The sequence below is a fragment of the Zootoca vivipara genome, chromosome 4 (genome assembly GCF_965207765.1).
Source record: "Zootoca vivipara chromosome 4, rZooViv2.hap1.1, whole genome shotgun sequence".
NCBI classification, from domain to species: Eukaryota; Metazoa; Chordata; class Lepidosauria; order Squamata; family Lacertidae; genus Zootoca; species Zootoca vivipara.
The window spans coordinates 82,102,478-82,121,502 of NC_142587.1; the positions used below are offsets into that span (position 1 = coordinate 82,102,478).

The 19,025-nt window shown below is 44.5% G+C and overlaps 1 long non-coding RNA gene across 1 annotated transcript; it reads right to left on the bottom strand.

Moving 5' to 3' along the window:
- Positions 1-11,372: 11,372 nt before the first annotated feature.
- LOC148686020 (uncharacterized) lies at positions 11,373-15,681 on the bottom strand. The gene is made up of 3 exons (XR_015949700.1): positions 15,557-15,681; positions 12,133-12,213; positions 11,373-11,871 (listed from the first exon to the last, which is right to left on the bottom strand). It is a non-coding gene; the product is annotated as an uncharacterized LOC148686020 (long non-coding RNA).
- Between the last annotated feature and the right edge of the window lie 3,344 nt (positions 15,682-19,025).

A 19,025-nucleotide genomic window follows, 5' to 3' on the forward strand; every position in this document is an offset into this window, starting at 1 on the left:
TACTTGTGCCATTTATCCAGCCCGTGTAACGTTTTGATCCCTGACAAATTAACAGCTACGGTACCTCTTGCTTCACAGAAACTGGATGGCTGATATTCTGACATGTTTGTATCTGGAAGACTTGAAATGTTGAATCTTCAGGAACCCTATGAAAAGTATTTGCCCAATGTTTTCAAGGAGTCCTTGCATCTGTGATGATGTTGTGTTAAAGTTCTTAACTCCAACACACATTGCTGTTGCCACTGCCAGGTATGTTTGGGGGAAAGAGGAGAAGCTCGGGACTCAGCGACTCAAGAGGGAGCCGGGGCAGCTTCTTAATTCTGAGTCCTAGAATTACTGTCAGTCTCATAGTGGATAAGAAAGCACTGTGGTTCTCTTTGTTAAATGTGATGAGAACTAATCTTTCTCCCCCTCTTTCCGCTCCACACACAAAGGTCTTGTTTGACTGCCATGTGCATTTCTAAATATGGATCTTTCTGGTGTGATTTCATAGCCTCTGAGGCAGGTATCCCCAAACTTCAGCCCTCCAGATGTTTTGGACTACAGTTCCCATCTTCCCCGACCACTGGTCCTGTTAGCTAGGGATCATGGGAGTTGTAGGCCAAAACATCTGGAGGGTCGCAGTTTGGGGGTTCCTGCTCTGAGGGCAGGGACTAACAACTAGTTCAGAAATCTGACTGCAAATTAGCCTTTCTATACACCACCACCCCTGGATGTCACTGGCCTACAATTCCTAGCATCCCAGTGGCCATGCTGACTGGGGCTGCTGGGAGGTGTGAAAGGCTGAACATACAACAACCTGATTTGCCCAAATGAGGTGAGAGAAGATTTTCCTATTTCTTTATTTCTGCCCATCATGCTGCCGCTACCGACACAGGAAGTGAACTGGGGGGGAGAATGTGGCACCCATTAATATATTACACACACAGCAGAGACTGGGCTATACTTGAAAAAAGTAGCCAGCCCTAGCTGCCTGGTACTTTAAGGGTGCTTAAATGTGCACAGTTAATACTCTGTTGAATAGGTTTTCATGCCCTTCCCCATATAATAATGTGTTGTATATAAATTAGTGCAGAGTGATTCAAAGGCAAAAGAACACACTGTTTTTCTTCTTTATAAGTACCAGCATGGAATTGTGCAGTTAGGCACAGCAGGTGGAAATGGCCTGCAAATATATATTCAAAGAACAGCTCACGCTGGCAACCGTGCCACAGACATTTTTTAAAGCCCTGGGAGAATCAGAGCATCTCATTTATCCTCACAAACCTATCAAGAGCTAAGAGCGGGAAATGTCAGTGTTGAAAAGCAAGTGCCTCATGTGCCTTGCTGTCGGATCATGTGCATAGAGAGATGAGCAGAAGACACTGCAAGAGCTAAATGCAAGGTTGCACCCTATTAGAAAAATTAACCAATAAGTTGAAATTGACACGGGGACAAATAGAAGAAGACGGCTTCACCCCAGTATGGTTCCCCTTTATCACATACACAGCCCAACGAGACAACGACAGAAATCCACCAACAGCATACAAATCAATATGGCTAACCTGATCCAGAACACCCACCCACCCCACTCACATAAAACAGACCATCACAGCCAACCACAAAAGAAAACTATATCCTAGGCCAACCCCAACAACTCTCACCATCAAAGGAAAAAAAATGCACAGCAAAGAACTTGCACAACCGACGCTGACAACCCCCCCCCACACACATTAAGTAAAATAGAAACATTTTCACACACCCCACACCCCACCCTTCCCTTATCTACCGCTCTCCCCCTTTTCCTCCCCAATATCTCAACAACTGAAACTGATCTGTAAAAATGCTGTGAGAGACATTGCACACGTCTTTGTAAACTGAGAAAACCTTTAATAAAAAATTATTTTTTTAAAAAAATATGCAAGGTTGCAAACCTACCCGTTGAGTTCAGTGGGACTCACTTCCAAGTAAATAGGGCTGAGCTAAATAATGTACAAGCAGAGATAAGTAAACCCCAGAGGGCAAATGACAGCCACTTGTTAACTATGTTTGCACAGCACTGATCCATTCCTCCACAATCCTCCACAGTCAAATGATGCCTGGTGATAAAGTTGTGGGCCTCCTGCTTCTTCGTCTCTACTCATTAGATACAATCCTTGTGGGCAAAACCCCTGATTGATTGGGTCACAAAACCATGGACTCAGGGCACAGGTATAGAAACATAGAATTGTAGAGTTGGATGGGACCATAAGGGTCATCTACTCTAACACCTTGCAATGCAGGAATCTTTTGCCCCACGTGGGGCTTGAACCCGTGACCCTGAGATTAAGAGCCTCATGCTCTGCCGACTGAGCACAATACCCACCAGAGATTTGAGGCGGCAACTCCCACCAGCACCATGCAGCATGGCCAATGGTCAGGGATGATGGGGGTTATAGTCCAAAACATCTGAGATATCACATCAGTCACCTTTGCTCTGCAGAATGGAAGCCAACACAGGAAGCCAATGTTGGTAGCTTCCATCATTCCACCCTGGGGACGCACGTATAGGCAAGAGCAGGCTTAGGGAATCTGCCACTCTCCAGGTGCAGATGGACTATCATTTTCAGCATTCCTGACCATTGGCTATGGTTGCTGGGGCTGCTGGGAATCCCCCATCATCTGAAGCTTATCCCTGCTTTTAGGTGGTGTCGAGTCTCACACTTCCTGCTCTCGTTCATTCAGTTGCTCTACTATCCAATAATGCCCATGAAAAATGCACTTGGAAGATTAGCTTCACCTGGGGAATAGCACTCAACTGAAAAGCACTCTGATTCACTTTTAATAAGGGGTGTGTGTGTGTGTGTGCTTTCTTCACTTTTTATTTATTGAATTAATTTCTGCAGGAGAGTTTACAATCAAAGAATCCCTAAGCAGTGATTCCCTAAGGTGTACATTTATCCCTCAGTAACTCAGCAGTATTCCTACTTGGAAGAGTTATTTCGTTCATTTCTCCCACATTGTCTCATTTTCAGGGGGAAGCTGAAGAGCTCTTTGAATCAGGAAACAAGCTAATTTCCATGCACTATTCCCCCCCCCCCCCCCGGATATATCAAATTGGCCAGATAAAGGGTGTCACCTACTTTGTTTACAACAGGGACAGGGAACTTGTGGCTGCCTCTATGCCACAGGGCGCAATTCAGTGTTTTAGTATAGACATCTGAGGCCCTAAACACTTGGGATACGAAGCAGGACCAGTGAGATCTGTGGCGGGGCCTGAGGGCAGGACCGGTGGCCAAATAGAGAGAGCTGGAGAAAAACAGCAGCTTTGTTTTCAATCTCTTTCCTAATGATTGCTGTTTTCAATGCTCCCACACATCTTCACTGACATCTTCACTGAGTTGTCCACAGTGACCCCGAAAGTATCTATCCTAGTCAGTCAATGCCAGTGCAGACCCCATGAGCTTTAGGTGAAATTTAATTACGTTGCCCCCATTTTCAGCAGGAAGCGAGTGCCACTGAAGTGGGTAGAGGTGATATAGAAGCAGTTCTCCTTGGTAGATTTCAGCGGGTTTGCTTTTAAGGCTGAAAATAGGAGATCAGTAGCAGGCAGCCCCAATCTAAAAATAAAATAAAAATGTGTTCATCACAAAAAGTAACTGAAATGACAATGAATAATTTAGGTGCTTGTTCAAAGGCTGTTTATTAAAGCAACTCTGGACTTGCTGCACAGTCATTTTTGCTATGCCGTTCATACAATACGTTGCACTGTTCTGTGCCTTAATGGCTGGTACCCAGCTTCAAAACAGAGGTCAGTTTCATTACTTCTAGTGATCCTCCCTGTCCAGTAACAGTGTAATAACAACGCAATGTCACAGTACATCAAAGGCGCCATGGAGGAAATTGTTTCCCCCTCCCCTCCTCTGATTATTATGCTGATAATCAGGAGGATACAAGGGAGGTATTTTTATTCAGCTGCATGGTACAGTATAAGATTAAGGTTGGGTCAAACAGGCTCTGGTGAATTTGAGAAGGAATATGTGCACGATGCAGCTGAGTTTTGACAGGGAAACATAAACAGCTCCCATAACAAGAGAAAAATCCTATCCTGGATGGCAATTTTGGAAGTGGTCCACTGTGTGGTCTGCATACTTCTGTCATCTCCTTTTGGATGTAGCACAGCTATGAGTGACTGCGGTACAGACAAAATCAATGTTTTTGGTTTGCTCTAGCACTATATGGGACGCGGGTGGCGCTGTGGGTTAAACCACAGAGCCTAGGGTTTGCTGATCAGAAGGTCGGCGGTTCAAATCCACACGACGGGGTGAGCTCCCGTTGCTTGGTCCCAGCTCCTGCCAACCTAGCAGTTCAAAAGCACGTCAAAGTGCAAGTAGATAAATAGGTACCGCTCCGGCAGGAAGGTAAGTGGCGTTTCCGTGTGTTGCTCTGGTTAGTCATGCTGGCCACATGACCTCGAATCTGTACGCCAGCTCCCTCGGCCAATAAAGCGAGATGAGCGCCACAACCCCAGAGTCGGTCACGACAGGACCTAATGGTCAGGGGTCCCTTTACCTTTAGCACTATATGAATGATGATAAGTAAATAAAAAACATTCACGATGCTTTTGTTTGCTAGGTTGGCTGGTGGAAACTTTACCTGCCCCCCAAAAACAACATTTTAAAATTCCTATTAAGAGCCCACTGTGTTCAAAGTATGCTTCTAGACTTCCTTTTTCTTTCTTGAAAGGCCCATCTGTAGAACCATCGTGTGCGCACATTTGCACCTGTCTAGACGGCTTTGCTAACACTCGCCTGCATCATCTGTTGTCCTCTCGCCTCTCTGGAACTCATTGACTGCGTTTGCTGCTTGGAGGAGCATCGTGGCATCATCGCCGCCTCTGGCGCCTGACCCAGAATTTACATGACAGTGCACACATTTCGCTCTGCTCTACTGTAGCGTGGAAAGTTGCATTGCAGGCCAAAAGACAGCGTATTTCTGTGTCTCTGGGAGCAGATTGCACATCATCCCTTCTTCTCTTCCTGCTGCAAAGTTTCTGCCCTTGCCATTTCCAGCTACACTTCTCACTTTACATAGGAAGCTGCGTTGTACTTGTAAGAAATATCTTGAACCGATGCGCTCTTTGTCTATATTGCTTATTATATACAGTATATGTATTTATAAGAGGAAGAGGATCTATGGTTGGAACCCCTAGCTTGTAATTCACCTTTTCCAGAGGTGCCAGAGGGTTAATGTTTTTGCTTATCTATTCACCATGGTTTGATCTTCAGATCGTGAAGCTGAGGCTCCAATACTTTGGCCACCTCATGAGAAGAGAAGAATCCTTGGAAAAGACCCTGATGTTGGGAAAGATTGAGGGCACTAGGAGAAGGGGACGACAGAGGACGAGATGGTTGGACAGTGTTCTCAAAGCTACAAACATGAGTTTGACCAAACTGCGGGAGGCAGTGCAAGACAGGAGTGCCTGGCGTGCTCTGATCCATGGGGTCACGAAGAGTCAGACACGACTAAACGACTAAACAACAACAATTCACCATGGTACAACATCCCTGACCCTTACCATGTCAGTCCCTGCCAGCTCTGGCCCTCTCAGTAGATATCTGAACTGAAGTTCTATTTAAAAAAAAATTGCCCCAGTGTGCATCATTTCATTTTATACTTACTTGCACTGAACCATATTTGACATTTAATTGCCCAGCAATCCATTTTGGAGGTATCTTCACATTCCCTTTACCCTAGCATATGCATTTTTGTACACATTCCCTGTCTGGAGAAGTGCATTGCAAAACTGGAAAGAGTGTGAATTTTGAAGAATGGACTGGGTTTTGGTTCTCATATTCTTTTCGAAAGTGTGAATTGGGTAGGTTTGCCTTTAAATGTGGACTGAATCGGTTTTCTCCCCCATCTGTAGCAGTAGCCCATGGGAGGGCATAAGACTTGACCCCCTCCTCACTCCCTTGTCCAAGTGGCTTTCCAGCCAAATCTGCGTGGTTAAATTCTAAACGAAACAAGGAAATATTCTATCCCAGCCCTTTCTGGATAATCCACGGTGCTGTTTATTTTGACTCTTGAAACAGAGACTTCGGTTTTGGCACGGGTTTGGAGGCAACAGCTGTCTCCATGCCCATGTAGGTAAACAGAACTGTGTAGTGTACAACTAATGCTGTAATGCATTCCAACACTGACCTTTGCTGTGTGCCGTGCATCATTTTACTCAGCATTGTCTGTGTTCCGTGGCTTTGTCTAGAAATCCCCTACGGCTCCAGCAGTTCATGCCGTACAACTCCATCTGGACCCCAAAATCTGGTGTGTTTGCTTGTGTTGAAATATAGCTGTGCATCCTGGTCTTGATTTTGAAAGCACAGATGATGATGATGATGATGATGATTATGATTATTATTATTATTATTTGCTTTGGGATTGTATTTCTCCCCACAGTGTGTGGCCAGGAAGAACACTGTGTATGCATTTGCAGAGTTACCTCTTAGGGAACTGGGGAAGAGGATAAATAGAAAAGAACAGGCACAGACCTAGTCATGGTTGGCATGTTAAACTGAATGTGATTCATCTGGCATTTGGGATCACAAGCAGGTTCAGCTGGAAGCTTGCTCAAAGGACAATACCTTATGACTTAGAGAGCCAGTGTGGTGTAGTGGTTAAGAGCGGCGGACTCGTAATCTGGGGAGCCGGGTTCGCGTCTCCGCTTCTCCACATGCAGCTGCTGGGTGACCTTGGGCTAGTCACACTTCTCTGAAGTCTCTCAGCCCCACCCACCTCACAGGGTGTCTGTTGTGGGGGAGGAGGGGAAAGGAGATTGTTAGCCGCTTTGAGACTCCTTCGGGTAGTGATAAAGCGGGATATCAAATCCAAACTCTTCTTCTTCTTCTTCTTTTCAAGGTGGCAAAAGGATGCCCCCTACGTCTTGTAAGAGGCAACAGTCGGTGTAGTAGTACCGGTAATATGTGGGTTTCCAGACATGTCCACATGTTACCTTCAAAGAATGTACAGTCTGTGTACCTGTGTACACAATAGGTGAGCTGCGCAGATCAGCATGAGTACATTCTTTCAGTACATGCCCAAACATCATCATCATCATCATCATTATTTATTGAATTATCTACCAGGGGTCAGCAAATCTTTTCAGCAGGGGGCTGGTCCACTGTCCCTCAGACCTTGTGGGGGGCCGGACTATATTTTTTTGGGGGGGGGAATGAACGAATTCCTATGCCCCACAAATAACCCAGAGATACATTTTAAATAAATGGACACATTCTACTCTTGTAAAAACACCAGGCAGGCCCCACAAATAACCCAGAGATGCATTTTAAATAAAAGGACACTTTCTACTCATGTAAAAACACGCTGATTCCCAGACCATCCGCGGGCCGGATTGAGAAGGTGATTGGGCCAGATTCGGCCCCCGGGCCTTAGGTTGCCTTTCCATGATCTATACAGTATCTCCCTTCATCTAAGGAACACAGGGCAGTTTACAAGATAAACACTGGTACACATGTAGAGACATTCTGCCATTTAAAACAAACAAACAAACATACAAATAAAATACATTAGTAAAATTATAAAGTAAGGTTTGAAATGAAGCATGATCAGGGATAAGGAATTATGAGAGTTGGAGTCTAATAACCTGTCTAGAAGGCCACGGGTTCACCACATTTGCCCAAATGAATGTAGGTAGGTCAGGCAATTGGCCGTCGTCAGAAACATTGTCCGGGCAGAAACTGGACGTATGGCAGAAAATCCAGACGTCTGACAGCGTCGTTTTTTTTGGCAATTTCCTTAAAATTATCTCAAAGCCTTCAAAAAATATCTCAACAACTTTGGTCCCCTCCCCCAAAACTTTGCCCCCCCCCAAAAAATCAACCACTTTTCTGCCCATATTTTCACTTTCTGAAATATGGCACTTATTTCAAGAGGCCTTTGCACCACTGAATGCTGCCCTAGTGCCCCTATTTTCTGGATGTCTCAATCTGTGTTTTAAAATTTGTATGTTGTTTTTTTTTGCACATGAGGTTTATGTTATGTATTGGTTTAATTTGTGTACATGAGTTTCTCTGCTAGTCCTGTAACTACCTTTCCCACTCCAGGGCCATTTAAATGGGTGCGGTGACAGTTGCTATTGGTTAACTTGCTAGCACAATTTGGATCCAAACTCTGATAGGGTCCCGCCAAAATCTAAATGTATCCTTTCCCCAACCCCTGCTCCTGAGAGTATAAAAGGAGCTCACCCTTTCCCTCCAGTCAGTCAAGATTCCTACTGCAATAAAGAAGACTGTTCTTGCTATACTTGACTCCTAGCAGTTCCTTGCTAGTATGCTGAATCACTATTCTGAGCTGACTTCACGAAGAGCTGAAATCACACTCACGACATAACAGTTTATATTTCTCAAGTAAATAAAGAAAACCTGCTAACGCCTGGGGTGACTTTTCTGAAGAGCATCAGTGGGTCCATTTTTCTGCCACCTTGGCCTGATTCTGAGACACAACAGAGGATGCCTTATATAGACCTCTCCAGAGATCTCACCCCTCAAATCCCATGAGACTCTGAAAGTCCATGAGATTTCATACTCTCCTCTTCTCGAGGTGACAGGGAGGTCTCAGTCATCACAAGGGCTTCCTCCTCAGCTTGTGGCACCCAGGAACCTTCCTGAACACCAGCAGTGGAGTCCAGCAATGGAGGACAGGAGATGGATCAGTGCTGCTTCCTCCCACCATCACAGAGTAAAGGGTGTCTAACTGTTATGGGCTCAGACTTCAGAATCAGGGTGGGCTACAAATCCAATAAAGGAGCTGTAAAATAAATACTGTAATACAATTTAATTTTGGACTAAATTGGGCCATAATGTTAAACCATGTTTAGATTATGACCCTGCAAAGGTTTAATCAAATTGCATACAGGTGCTGGAAATGTAACCTAAGAAAAGCAGATTTTTACAAGTAAGGTGGTCATGTTCAAAACTGCAAGGATTCTCAGATATGGTATTGTCAGAGTTAGTCAGCTTATCAAAAACTGGCTAAGGATCCTGTCGTTATAGGCCTTCTTGGACTATTAAATGTAATAGATATAGATGACTGGGCACAAATTTTAAATCTTTTTATTTTATTTTTTGCTGCAGCAGAAAATGTGTTGGCTGAGCCTTGGAAACATTATACAAAACCCGATCAGGACGGAAAACGTTTGCCTGAGGTTAAGGGTATATTGAGAATGGGAACATTAAGACACAATATTAAAAATTACCAAAATTACGGTAACAAGAATCTTATATACAGTATTGTCAGTTTTTTCGTGGGCAAGTTAAAGAGACCAAGTCTATGTAATGTTCTGCTTTGGTTGCTGTTGAAAAACTTTTAATAACAAAAATTAAGATGCTGGTGATGTTTTACAAGCATCTGGGATTGAGCATGAAACTTACTTTGCAAGCAAAATTACTTGCAAAACTAATAAATACTAGGGAGGTAACCCCTTTCACCAGGCTTTTATAGAAAAATAAGTAAAAGGGGCTGCTCGCGAGGCCACTTTAAAGGCAGCTCGAACCACATGGAAGCAATACATTTTCCCATGGAAGTGTGTTTTGATGAAGTTAACGTATGGCATACATTCCATATAATTAGAGATGGTATAAAGTAACTGCAAAGAAAAATGAAAAAGCCCTCCATGAAATGTCAAGGGGCAACACAATTCTGTGCAATAAACAGCATGTGTTTATAAATAGAAGACCTTGCCAGGGAATCTTGATTACATATTGTGACAGAGTTTTAATATTCCTGGACAAAGGGAATGCGGGCAACGAAAGATTCTTTGAGTTTAGTAAAACAATGGATACAACCTCGCTTTCAAAATATTGATATTGGCGCAGATACAGACAACATCACATGGACTGAATGGGCTGCCTGAGTAACTATAAACACAAGGTTAGAGCAAAGAGCATATTGTCCCGCAAAGCCAGGATCTTAGGAAAGTGCTTCGTGGGGTACCCTACCGAGGCAGCTGTGGTTAAACATCCCTTTAATAGTGTCGGAGAGTAACTGGCCTCTCAAGGGAATCTCTGAAGATGAGAGGAAGAACAGCAAACGTGGATAAAGATAACAGATTTAAGCAGGCTGACCTAGCTAAATAATAAAAATTGAGCAGAAAATAAAATAGACCTATAGATTTAAAAAGAAGAAGAAGGAAGGCTAAGCTTATTCATCTGTTTATTGATTATTGGGAGCAGGGGTGGTGGTGGTTTATGACCGAAGGGAGAACATCCTTGTGTTGCCTAGACAATTGGGGGTAACGCTTCCTATTTTTATCACAGTATAGGAAGATATTGAGAGCCACCCCTTACCTATAATATGCAAGGGCACCTCTATCTTCCCATGCTGTGTTACAAGCCAGTGCTGGGGAAATATGGATTATCACCCAGTTGCAGTGCCGGCCCAATACATTTTGCTGCCTGAAGCAAAGGACGAGATGGCCAGGGCCCATTCTATGTGCAGAAGTTGAATTTTACTTCCACAAAGGTAATAATACTGATATAAGAAAGTCAGCTAAAACCACACAGGCCTTTTCCTGTCCTGGGGCAGGCTCACCACCACCTGTTTCTTTCCTTTATTATTTAAATAAAGTTTATTCAACAACAAACAGCAACAAATGGGATTGGGAAGCACCCTTCACTGCATCTGAGGCAAGCAAATGCACTGAAAGGCTAGGGCAGGGTCACCAACTGGAAGTGGCCTACGGAGGCAGTTTAATCGGTCCATGAGCCGCCCCCCAAAACAAGCCGCCCACTCGGCGAGTCCCCGCGCTCTGTGCTAAACCAGCACAATGCGGCACAAGGACTCTCTTCCGCGGCTCCAGAAATCGCTTCATGCGATTTTCAGCATCTGGGCATGCACAGAAGCGATTTTCGGCGTCACGCACCGGCCCGGCCCATGGAGGATCTCCGCAGGAGTGATCCAGCCCATGCCCGGTAAGCCTTGCTAGGGGAATGCCTGGAGACCCCAGGTAAAATGGCCAAGGGAAGTGCCACTGTTCTCACACAGGCAACTGTTCCACTCTGCCTAACGGTAGGGCCAGCTCTGCCCAGTTGCCTAGGCAATTTGGGACATCTCTTCCAAAGCTGTGCTGCAGAGGCTGATAGCTGGAAGGCAACTGGAAGGAAAACCCTCAAGAAGAATTAATATGCCTCCCTTGCCTGCTAATGACATCACTCAAGTCCATGGAATTATGTCAATATAATCTCTTAGGGATGGGCCTGGTCTCATGTGCCAACTTTACTGAAACATGTATTTCAGCAGACTAAGGAAGTACGAGACATCTGATTTGTGAGAAAAGTATTTATTAGAGGAGATACAGGGAATCATTTCCTCAAAGGGGTTATGGGGTTTTCTTTGGACATGTTAGCTCTTAGACACAGTAAATTTGAGAAGGCCTGCAATACCTGACAAATGATTTGGCATGTGAAATAATCACTCATTGCCAGCTTTCTGATTCCCCCTCAGCAAGGCGATGTGCAATGAGGTAACACAGGAATTATGGCATCCTTCAGAAAGTCGTATTGCAAATATTAAATCCACCACAGTGTCCGAGGCCAAGCCACTTTACCCTGAGAAATAGTGTTATTATGCCTGGTTGCAATAGTTCAGCGCTGAAGCATTTCAGGGCCTGAAAAAACAGAGGTGATGTCATGTTGTAAAGCAACAAAATTCCTTTAAGATCTGACATACATCTTCACATGTTTAAATTATAGTTCACAGACGACGATTTTTGCTTTCTTGGTTGCTCAAAATTAGCCCCTTGGGCACATAACTTGTCCAGAGTCCAAAATGCATTCATTTTCCTGTCAGGCCTCCAGAGATCATCATTACCCATTCATTCCTCTGGCCAGAAGGAAACCTCTGTGGAATAGAATGAAACAATAAACCTCAAAACAGCAAGAAGAACCAAGATACTAGTCCTTTGACTACTGATACATGTAGGAGTAAGACTCTTACTGAAGCAATTAACATGTCGTATACCTATCCGCACTACAAACTTATAGTACTTTTATTATCTTTGCAACTGGAATGGTTTCTTCCAAAAGATGCTGCGAATTGTAGTCTGAATGAAGTCCTGAGAATAGTCCTGAGGTCCCCTTACAGGACAACAGTTTCACTTACCAGATTTTCCCGTGAAGGTGAAGGATGGTCCTAAACACTCTTACTACAGAATAAGTCCCGTTGAACTTAACGAGGAGGGATCTGAAGGAAGCAAGAGAGGAGAGCTTTGAAGGTAAAGTCAAGGAGCTTGTCCTGGATCTGGAAGTGGGCAGGAAATCAGCACAGTAGAGGGCTTTAAGGATGGATGTCATGTGATCAACATGATGACAGGAGTGAACGATTTTGCCTACAGAGTGTTGTATAGATGTGAGGGGACTGAGGTGAGGCCTCGTAAGACCAGAAAGGAGAAAGAGGTCTAGCATCAGCATGGCAACGGAGCACGAAACACTGAAAAATGCTTCGCAAATGGGATATGGAATAAAAACCTGAAAGATCATTGATAATGGGCATGTGTAGTGCTTTGAGTCCCTGATTGAAATCTGACCTCAGTCATGACCACCTCGCTATTCTTTTTGAGCAGATCCACACCATAAATTTAAAACCACATTTCATGCACATTTAAAGCATATGACTTCTCCCAAAGAACCCTGGGAACTGTAGTTTGCGCCAGACAAGCTACAGTTCCCAGCATCCTTAACAAATGACAGTTCCCAGGATTCTTTGGGAGAAATCATGTGCTTTAAATGTGCCCTGAATGTGATTTAGATGTATGCTGTGGATATGTCCTTAGTCTCATCCACTCTCTGCCTCCCAATCTGCAATATGAGGATGATAATATTGACCTAACCTAAAGGGCTGTTTAAAGGATTAACTGAGATAATGGATAAAGGATGAGGACCCTGTGGCCTTTAAAATGTAGCTGAACTTGAACTCCTATAAGCCCTAGGTAGCATGGCCAGTGGTCATGGATGATGGGTATTGTAGTCCAACAACATCTGGAGGATCACAGTTTCACTATCCCTTATGTATATAATGTAGTATGAATACTCAATAAACTCTCCAACACTACCTACAGCGCAACCCCATGCATGTTTACTCAGAAGTAAGTCTCACTAAGATTGCAGAGATTCTGTGTTCATGTGTTTGGGAATAAGCAAAAGTGTGATTTACTTTTGAGGAAATCTGTCTAGGAGTGGATTGAAAGTGACAGCCTGAGCTTTTCAGAATCAATGCTCATACTAAAATTCAAAGGCATCTTCTCTATTGCAGGGGTAGGAAACCTAAGGCCCGGGGGCCAGATGCGGCCCAATCGCCTTCTCAATCCGGCCCGCGGACGGTCCGGGAATCAGCATGTTTTTACATGAGTAGAATCTGTCCTTTTATTTAAAATGCATCTCTGGGTTATTTGTGGGGCATAGGAATTTGTTCATTTTTTTCTTCTTCAAAATATTGTCCGGCCCACCGCATGGTCTGAGGGACAGTGGACCGGCCCATGGCTGGAAAAGGTTGCCGACCCCTGCTCTACAGTATATTTTGAAAAGTTGTTTTGTCTGTTCACTATGCATTTGGACACCTCTTAAGATATCGCACCAAAATTTTGCATGATGGTTCCTGAGATCAAACAGGTGGTTTCTATGTGTGGATACAATGCATTTTGAATCAAGATGGCAGACTGAACTTTTCAAAACTGCACTGGTTTTTGTTTTTGTTTCTTAGACTTTACCAGAAATGCCAGGCGCTGCTGCTGTTTTGTTATGTTAACATTGTTATAGGTTTTGTTTTCTGATTTTAGTTCATGATTTTATTAGAATCTGTGTTTGTTTTGATTGTGATACTTGTATAACCTGCCCTAGAATTATTTAGTGAAGGGCAAGTTATGAATGAATAAGAAGTTATGAGCAAAAATCCTGGTTTATTCTCACCCCTTACTTTAAAAACTTAATAGCATTTGGGTTTTACTTTATGAAACAGCTCAGACTCTGCTTGCCCAGAACATATGGGAAAGCTGCTCAAAAATTAGATTTTACCTCAGAAGAAAAGAGCTGAGTTCCCTCCCAATTATTTCCTCATGTCCTCCTGCAGATTAAAGAGCCAAAGAACAGTTCCTTCTTTCTTTATTAGGAAACTGAAACTGGGATCACAATGAAAATGATTAATTTTGATCACAGTTTAGCGTTTTGACAGACTCTGAGCTTCGCTTCAGTCAGCTGCAGATGCTGTTAATAAATTTAGATGTGAAATTATAGCCACAGGTGATAAAGTTGTCAAGAAACATTCTGGATGCCTAGAATTAAGCTACTGGGCAGTTTTCTGTACTCTGAGACAAATGTCTCATTAGTACCTCATTAACACCAGCTGCCAATGATAGGCAGCTCCTGGGCAAGCTGCTGTTCAGAAAGAGACTCCCGTGAGGCCTGAAAAGAAAAAGCTTTGCCAAAATCACAGCCATCTCAGCAGGGTTGGCCCAAGACAACGTGCCGGCTGAGGCGAAAGACAATATGACCATATACAGAAGCCAACTACTGTATATGGGCACTTGAATCTGACTATAGCACCTGTGTTGGAATGTATATTATTTTGTTTATTAAACTTGCCCTACATTCGAAGATGACAGGGCAGTTCACAACATCCTCCACCAAACATCAGACAACAGGACGGGTAAGGGACTCAGGACGGGCCATGTGAGAGATCTACATTGGCTCCCAGTACGTTTCCAAGCACAATTCAAAGTGTTGGTGCTGACCTTTAAAGCCCTAAATGGCCTCGGTCCAGTATACCTGAAGGAGCGTCTCCACCTCCATCATTCTGCCCGGACACTGAGGCCCAGCACCGAGGGCCTTCTGGCTGTTCCCTCGTTGCGAGAAGCCAAGTTGCAGGGAACTAGGCAGAGGGCCTTCTCGGTGGTGGCGCCTGCCCTGTGGAACGCCCTCCCAACAGATGTCAAAGAGGAAAACAACTACCAGACTTTTAGAAGACATCTGAAGGCAGCCCTGTTCAGGGAGGCTTTTAATGTTTAATAGATTACTGTGTTTTATTTTTCTGTTGGAAGCCGCCCAGAGTGCCTGGGGAAACCCAGCCAGATGGGCGGGGTATAAATAATATATTATTATTATTATTATTAATTATTATTATTTTATTATTATTATTATGTGGCCACAGAGGGGAATGGCTGAGGGTATCCGATGCTGATACTCGCCTGAGGCAACCACCTCACCTTGCCTATTATTTATTAAATTTGTATACTGCCCTTCATCTGCAGATCTCGGGGTGCTTATAGTCTTGTGGCACCTTGAAGACTAACACATTAATTATGGCATAGGTTTTCATGGACTGCAGTCCACTTAATCAAACACATGAGGTACTATCCTGAATGGCAGGTATTACCTTATTGGCCCGAATATAAGCCACACTTCCCCCACCCACCCACCCCAATTCTGACCTTTAAAAGTTAAAGTGCGGCTTAAATTCGCAACCTTACAAAAATCGGCTTTTACAATATCGCTGCTGAAACAGACATACGGTAAAATGGAACAAAAAAAGTCACCTTGGCAGCGGTGGCCGCTGGGACAGCACACTGGTGACAAGGCAGCTAGCTATGGGGTTCAGGATAAGTCTCATACACACACATTTCTTCCAGTGTTCACCGCTGCTCCCTTGCCCTGCTTTCCGCTGCCTAAGTTGTCAGCTTCACGCTGCCTAATGGTGGAACCACCCCAATATCTTTTAGTTAATCGCTAACTTCCAGCATCTTCAGACTCATCTGCTTGTATGCAGGAGCTCACACGCTGGATCCGGATTTTGGTTCTTCTAATGCTGCTAACTTACGTTGTTCCAAATGGCTCACCACAAGGTTTTCCATGTAGCTGTCACAGGCTGATATGGTTGAGTTATTTCTGCTATGCTAAAGGAAAAAAACTGGTTGCACAATATGGGTGATGCATTTTTTAAAAAATATATTCTTAGGACATTTGGCCAAAAATACTAATTAGACATGAACGCTTTGTTCTATCAGGCATCTGCAGGAAAATTAAAGGTCGCAGTGCCTATGGTTCCCCCCCGCCCGCCCCGATCTAAGGGAGGCATAAAATGTTTATGAGGGTCAGAAGCTAGGGTTGAGAGAGCGTTCCAGGATAGCAGTGGAATATCAGCTCAGTGAGGACTCCTGAGTGGGACTTCCCAGTCCTGTGAACCAGAGCTTCTCACTTGGAGCCAGCAGATGGCAGCAGCCCCAGTTTGGGTTTCCTTCTGACATAGGATCCAAATCCACAAGTTCTGCCTCCTCAAAATACATTGGGCAAATTGTAAGATTAACTGTCAATATCACACTGGGCTTCTAAAAACCCACATTTGGAAGTAATGTAATAAATCATCATCATCATCATCATCATCATCAAACCTGTGCCAGGTGATGCCAACTTAAACCAGAATAACCTGCATTACAGCTGGAACACGTGACACCACTTCTGTGCCCTTTCTACTGGGTACCAGTGCAATTATGAATCTTTAAGGCCCAAAATAGTTAGGGACTGGATTAATTTGAGGACCATCTGCACTGGAGGAGACATTTCTGAGAGTCTCATGGACTGCAAGAAGCTCAAACCTATCCATTCTGAAGGAAATCAGCCCTGATAACCTCAAAACAGGCCAACAGGCATGGACCAGGGGACCAGGGGACAAAATGCCAAGGGGGTAGAAAGGAAATGGGGAATGGGGTATCCTGCATGAGGGCAGGGCTGGCTGGCTGAAATGCTGAACAGAAGCGCTGTGCAGCACAGCATTTTGTTCCAGATCCTGCTTGTTTATTGTGCTTGCCTGAGTGTTATAATGCATGGCCTTACTTTGGCTTCTTACAGCTGATATGGAGAAGGCGCTATTTCAAATGAAAAATTAAAGGCAGCAAGGATTCAATGAGCAGGAAACAACTTTGCTCTTGAAATGTTAATGCTCATGCAGTTGAAGCAAATGTGCAGACATTTCTCTCTGAAGGCAATACGGTCTAGGACTAGAAAATAATTGCTTCGCCCCAAAGCCAAGAAAACTAAGTCATACAGGTCAAATCCTCCATAGCAGAAGGGGTGTCCCAGGTCCAGTGTCTGCTTGCCAAGGGATTACTATGCAGAATTGTAGAGTTGGAAGGGACCCAGAGGGTCAACCATTGCCCATTTCCCATTCTCTGGACAGAGGGAAAGGGAAACACTTGCCAATTACTAGGCAAACACAGAGAAGGCTATCACAGCTACTTATGGGAATTTGGAATAAGGAAACAAAAATCAAGTTATATAGTAGGGCCAAAATGCAAGCTACACATATTCCAAGTGGACTGTGCTTCTTTGTGGCTGGGGTGAGGTTTCAAGACAGTTTGGCAGGCACAATTTCTCCCTTTGCTGCAATAAAAGTGGAAGAAGACACCGGAATTGTGTCACAGAATTTCTAAAAGGGTGGAAATCTTATGCCACCTAGAACAGAACGAGTAATCCCAAGAGTGCCTACATGGAAAGGGCTGGTGTTTAAGGTTCTCGCTGAACTACAATGCCCATCCTCCATACCCATGAACATGCTTGCTGGATCTGATGGGTGTTGTAGTTCAGCAATATCTGGAGGGCCAAAGGTTTTCCTCACCTGTCCTGGAATGATCTAGACCGGAGTTTGCATTTGCAGGAGCATCAACATCCTGGCTTGAAAGCCTCTCCCTTGAAAGTCCTCCCTAGCTAGTAAATTTTACAAGGGCAGCCGCAGCAGATATACCAGCTAGGTAAGGTAAAGGGACCCCTGACCATTAGGTCCAGTCGTGACCGACTCTGGGGTTGCGCGCTCATCTCGCATTATTGGCCGAGGGAGCCAGCGTATAGCTTCCAGGTCATGTGGCCAGCATGACAAAGCTGCTTCTGGCGAACCAGAGCAGCACACAGAAACGCCGTTTACCTTCCCACTGTAGCGGTACCTATTTATCTACTTGCACTTTGACATGCTTTCGAACTGCTAGGTTGGCAGGAGCAGGGACTGAGCAACGGGAGCTCAGCCCATCGCAGGTATTCGAACTGCTGACCTGATCAGCAAGCCCTAGGCCAGGCATCCCCAAACTGCGGCCCTCCAGATGTTTTCGCCTACAACTCCCATGATCCCTAGCTAGCAGGGCCAATGGTCAGGGAAGATGGGAATTGGAGTCCAAAACATCTGGAGGGCCAAAGTTTGGGGGTGCCTGCCCTAGGCTCTGTGGTTTAACCCACAGCGATACCAGCTAAGGAAGGGCTAAATTTCAAGCAGGTGGAACCCTCCTAAGATTAAGGATTTTGTTTCTAGGCACACTGCAGGAACACTGTTCTTGACTTTTGAAAATGGGCTGTAAGCTGCATTCTACACCAAGTTTATATTCTTTCTGTTTACTCCTGATTTTTTTATTATTTGCCTCACTGGGAGTGGGAGAGAATAAGGGAGGTCAGTTGCTGTCAGGAAGCATGAAAGGTCGTTCTGTTTACGATAATTGCAAAATTCCAAAGTTCACATCAGGGCAACACCTTCAGTTGGCCAACCTTAATATTATTTATACTGGAAGGACAGATCGTGAAGCTGAGGCTCCAATACTTTGGCCACCTCATGAGAAGAGAAGACTCCCTGGAAAAGACCCTGATGTTGGGAAAGATTGAGGGCACTAGGAGAAGGGGACGACAGAGGACGAGATGGTTGGACAGTGTTCTCGAAGCTACAAACATGAGCTTGACCAAACTGCGGGAGGCAGTGGAAGACAGGAGTGCCTGGCGTGCTCTGGTCCATGGGGTCACAAAGAGTCGGACACGACTAAACGACTAAACAACAACAACATTATTTATTAGGAACACAGAAAAGTCCACACCAGACTGACGCCTTTATAGAGCCAACCCAAATGGTTGTTCACTATTTCATGGCATTTTGGCTGCCCTAAAGTAAAGGTACACCTCACCCCCTCAGGGGCGTAGCCAGGATCAAAACTAGGGGGGGCAAGCCATGGTCGTTCTGGGGCGGGGCCAAGGCACAGA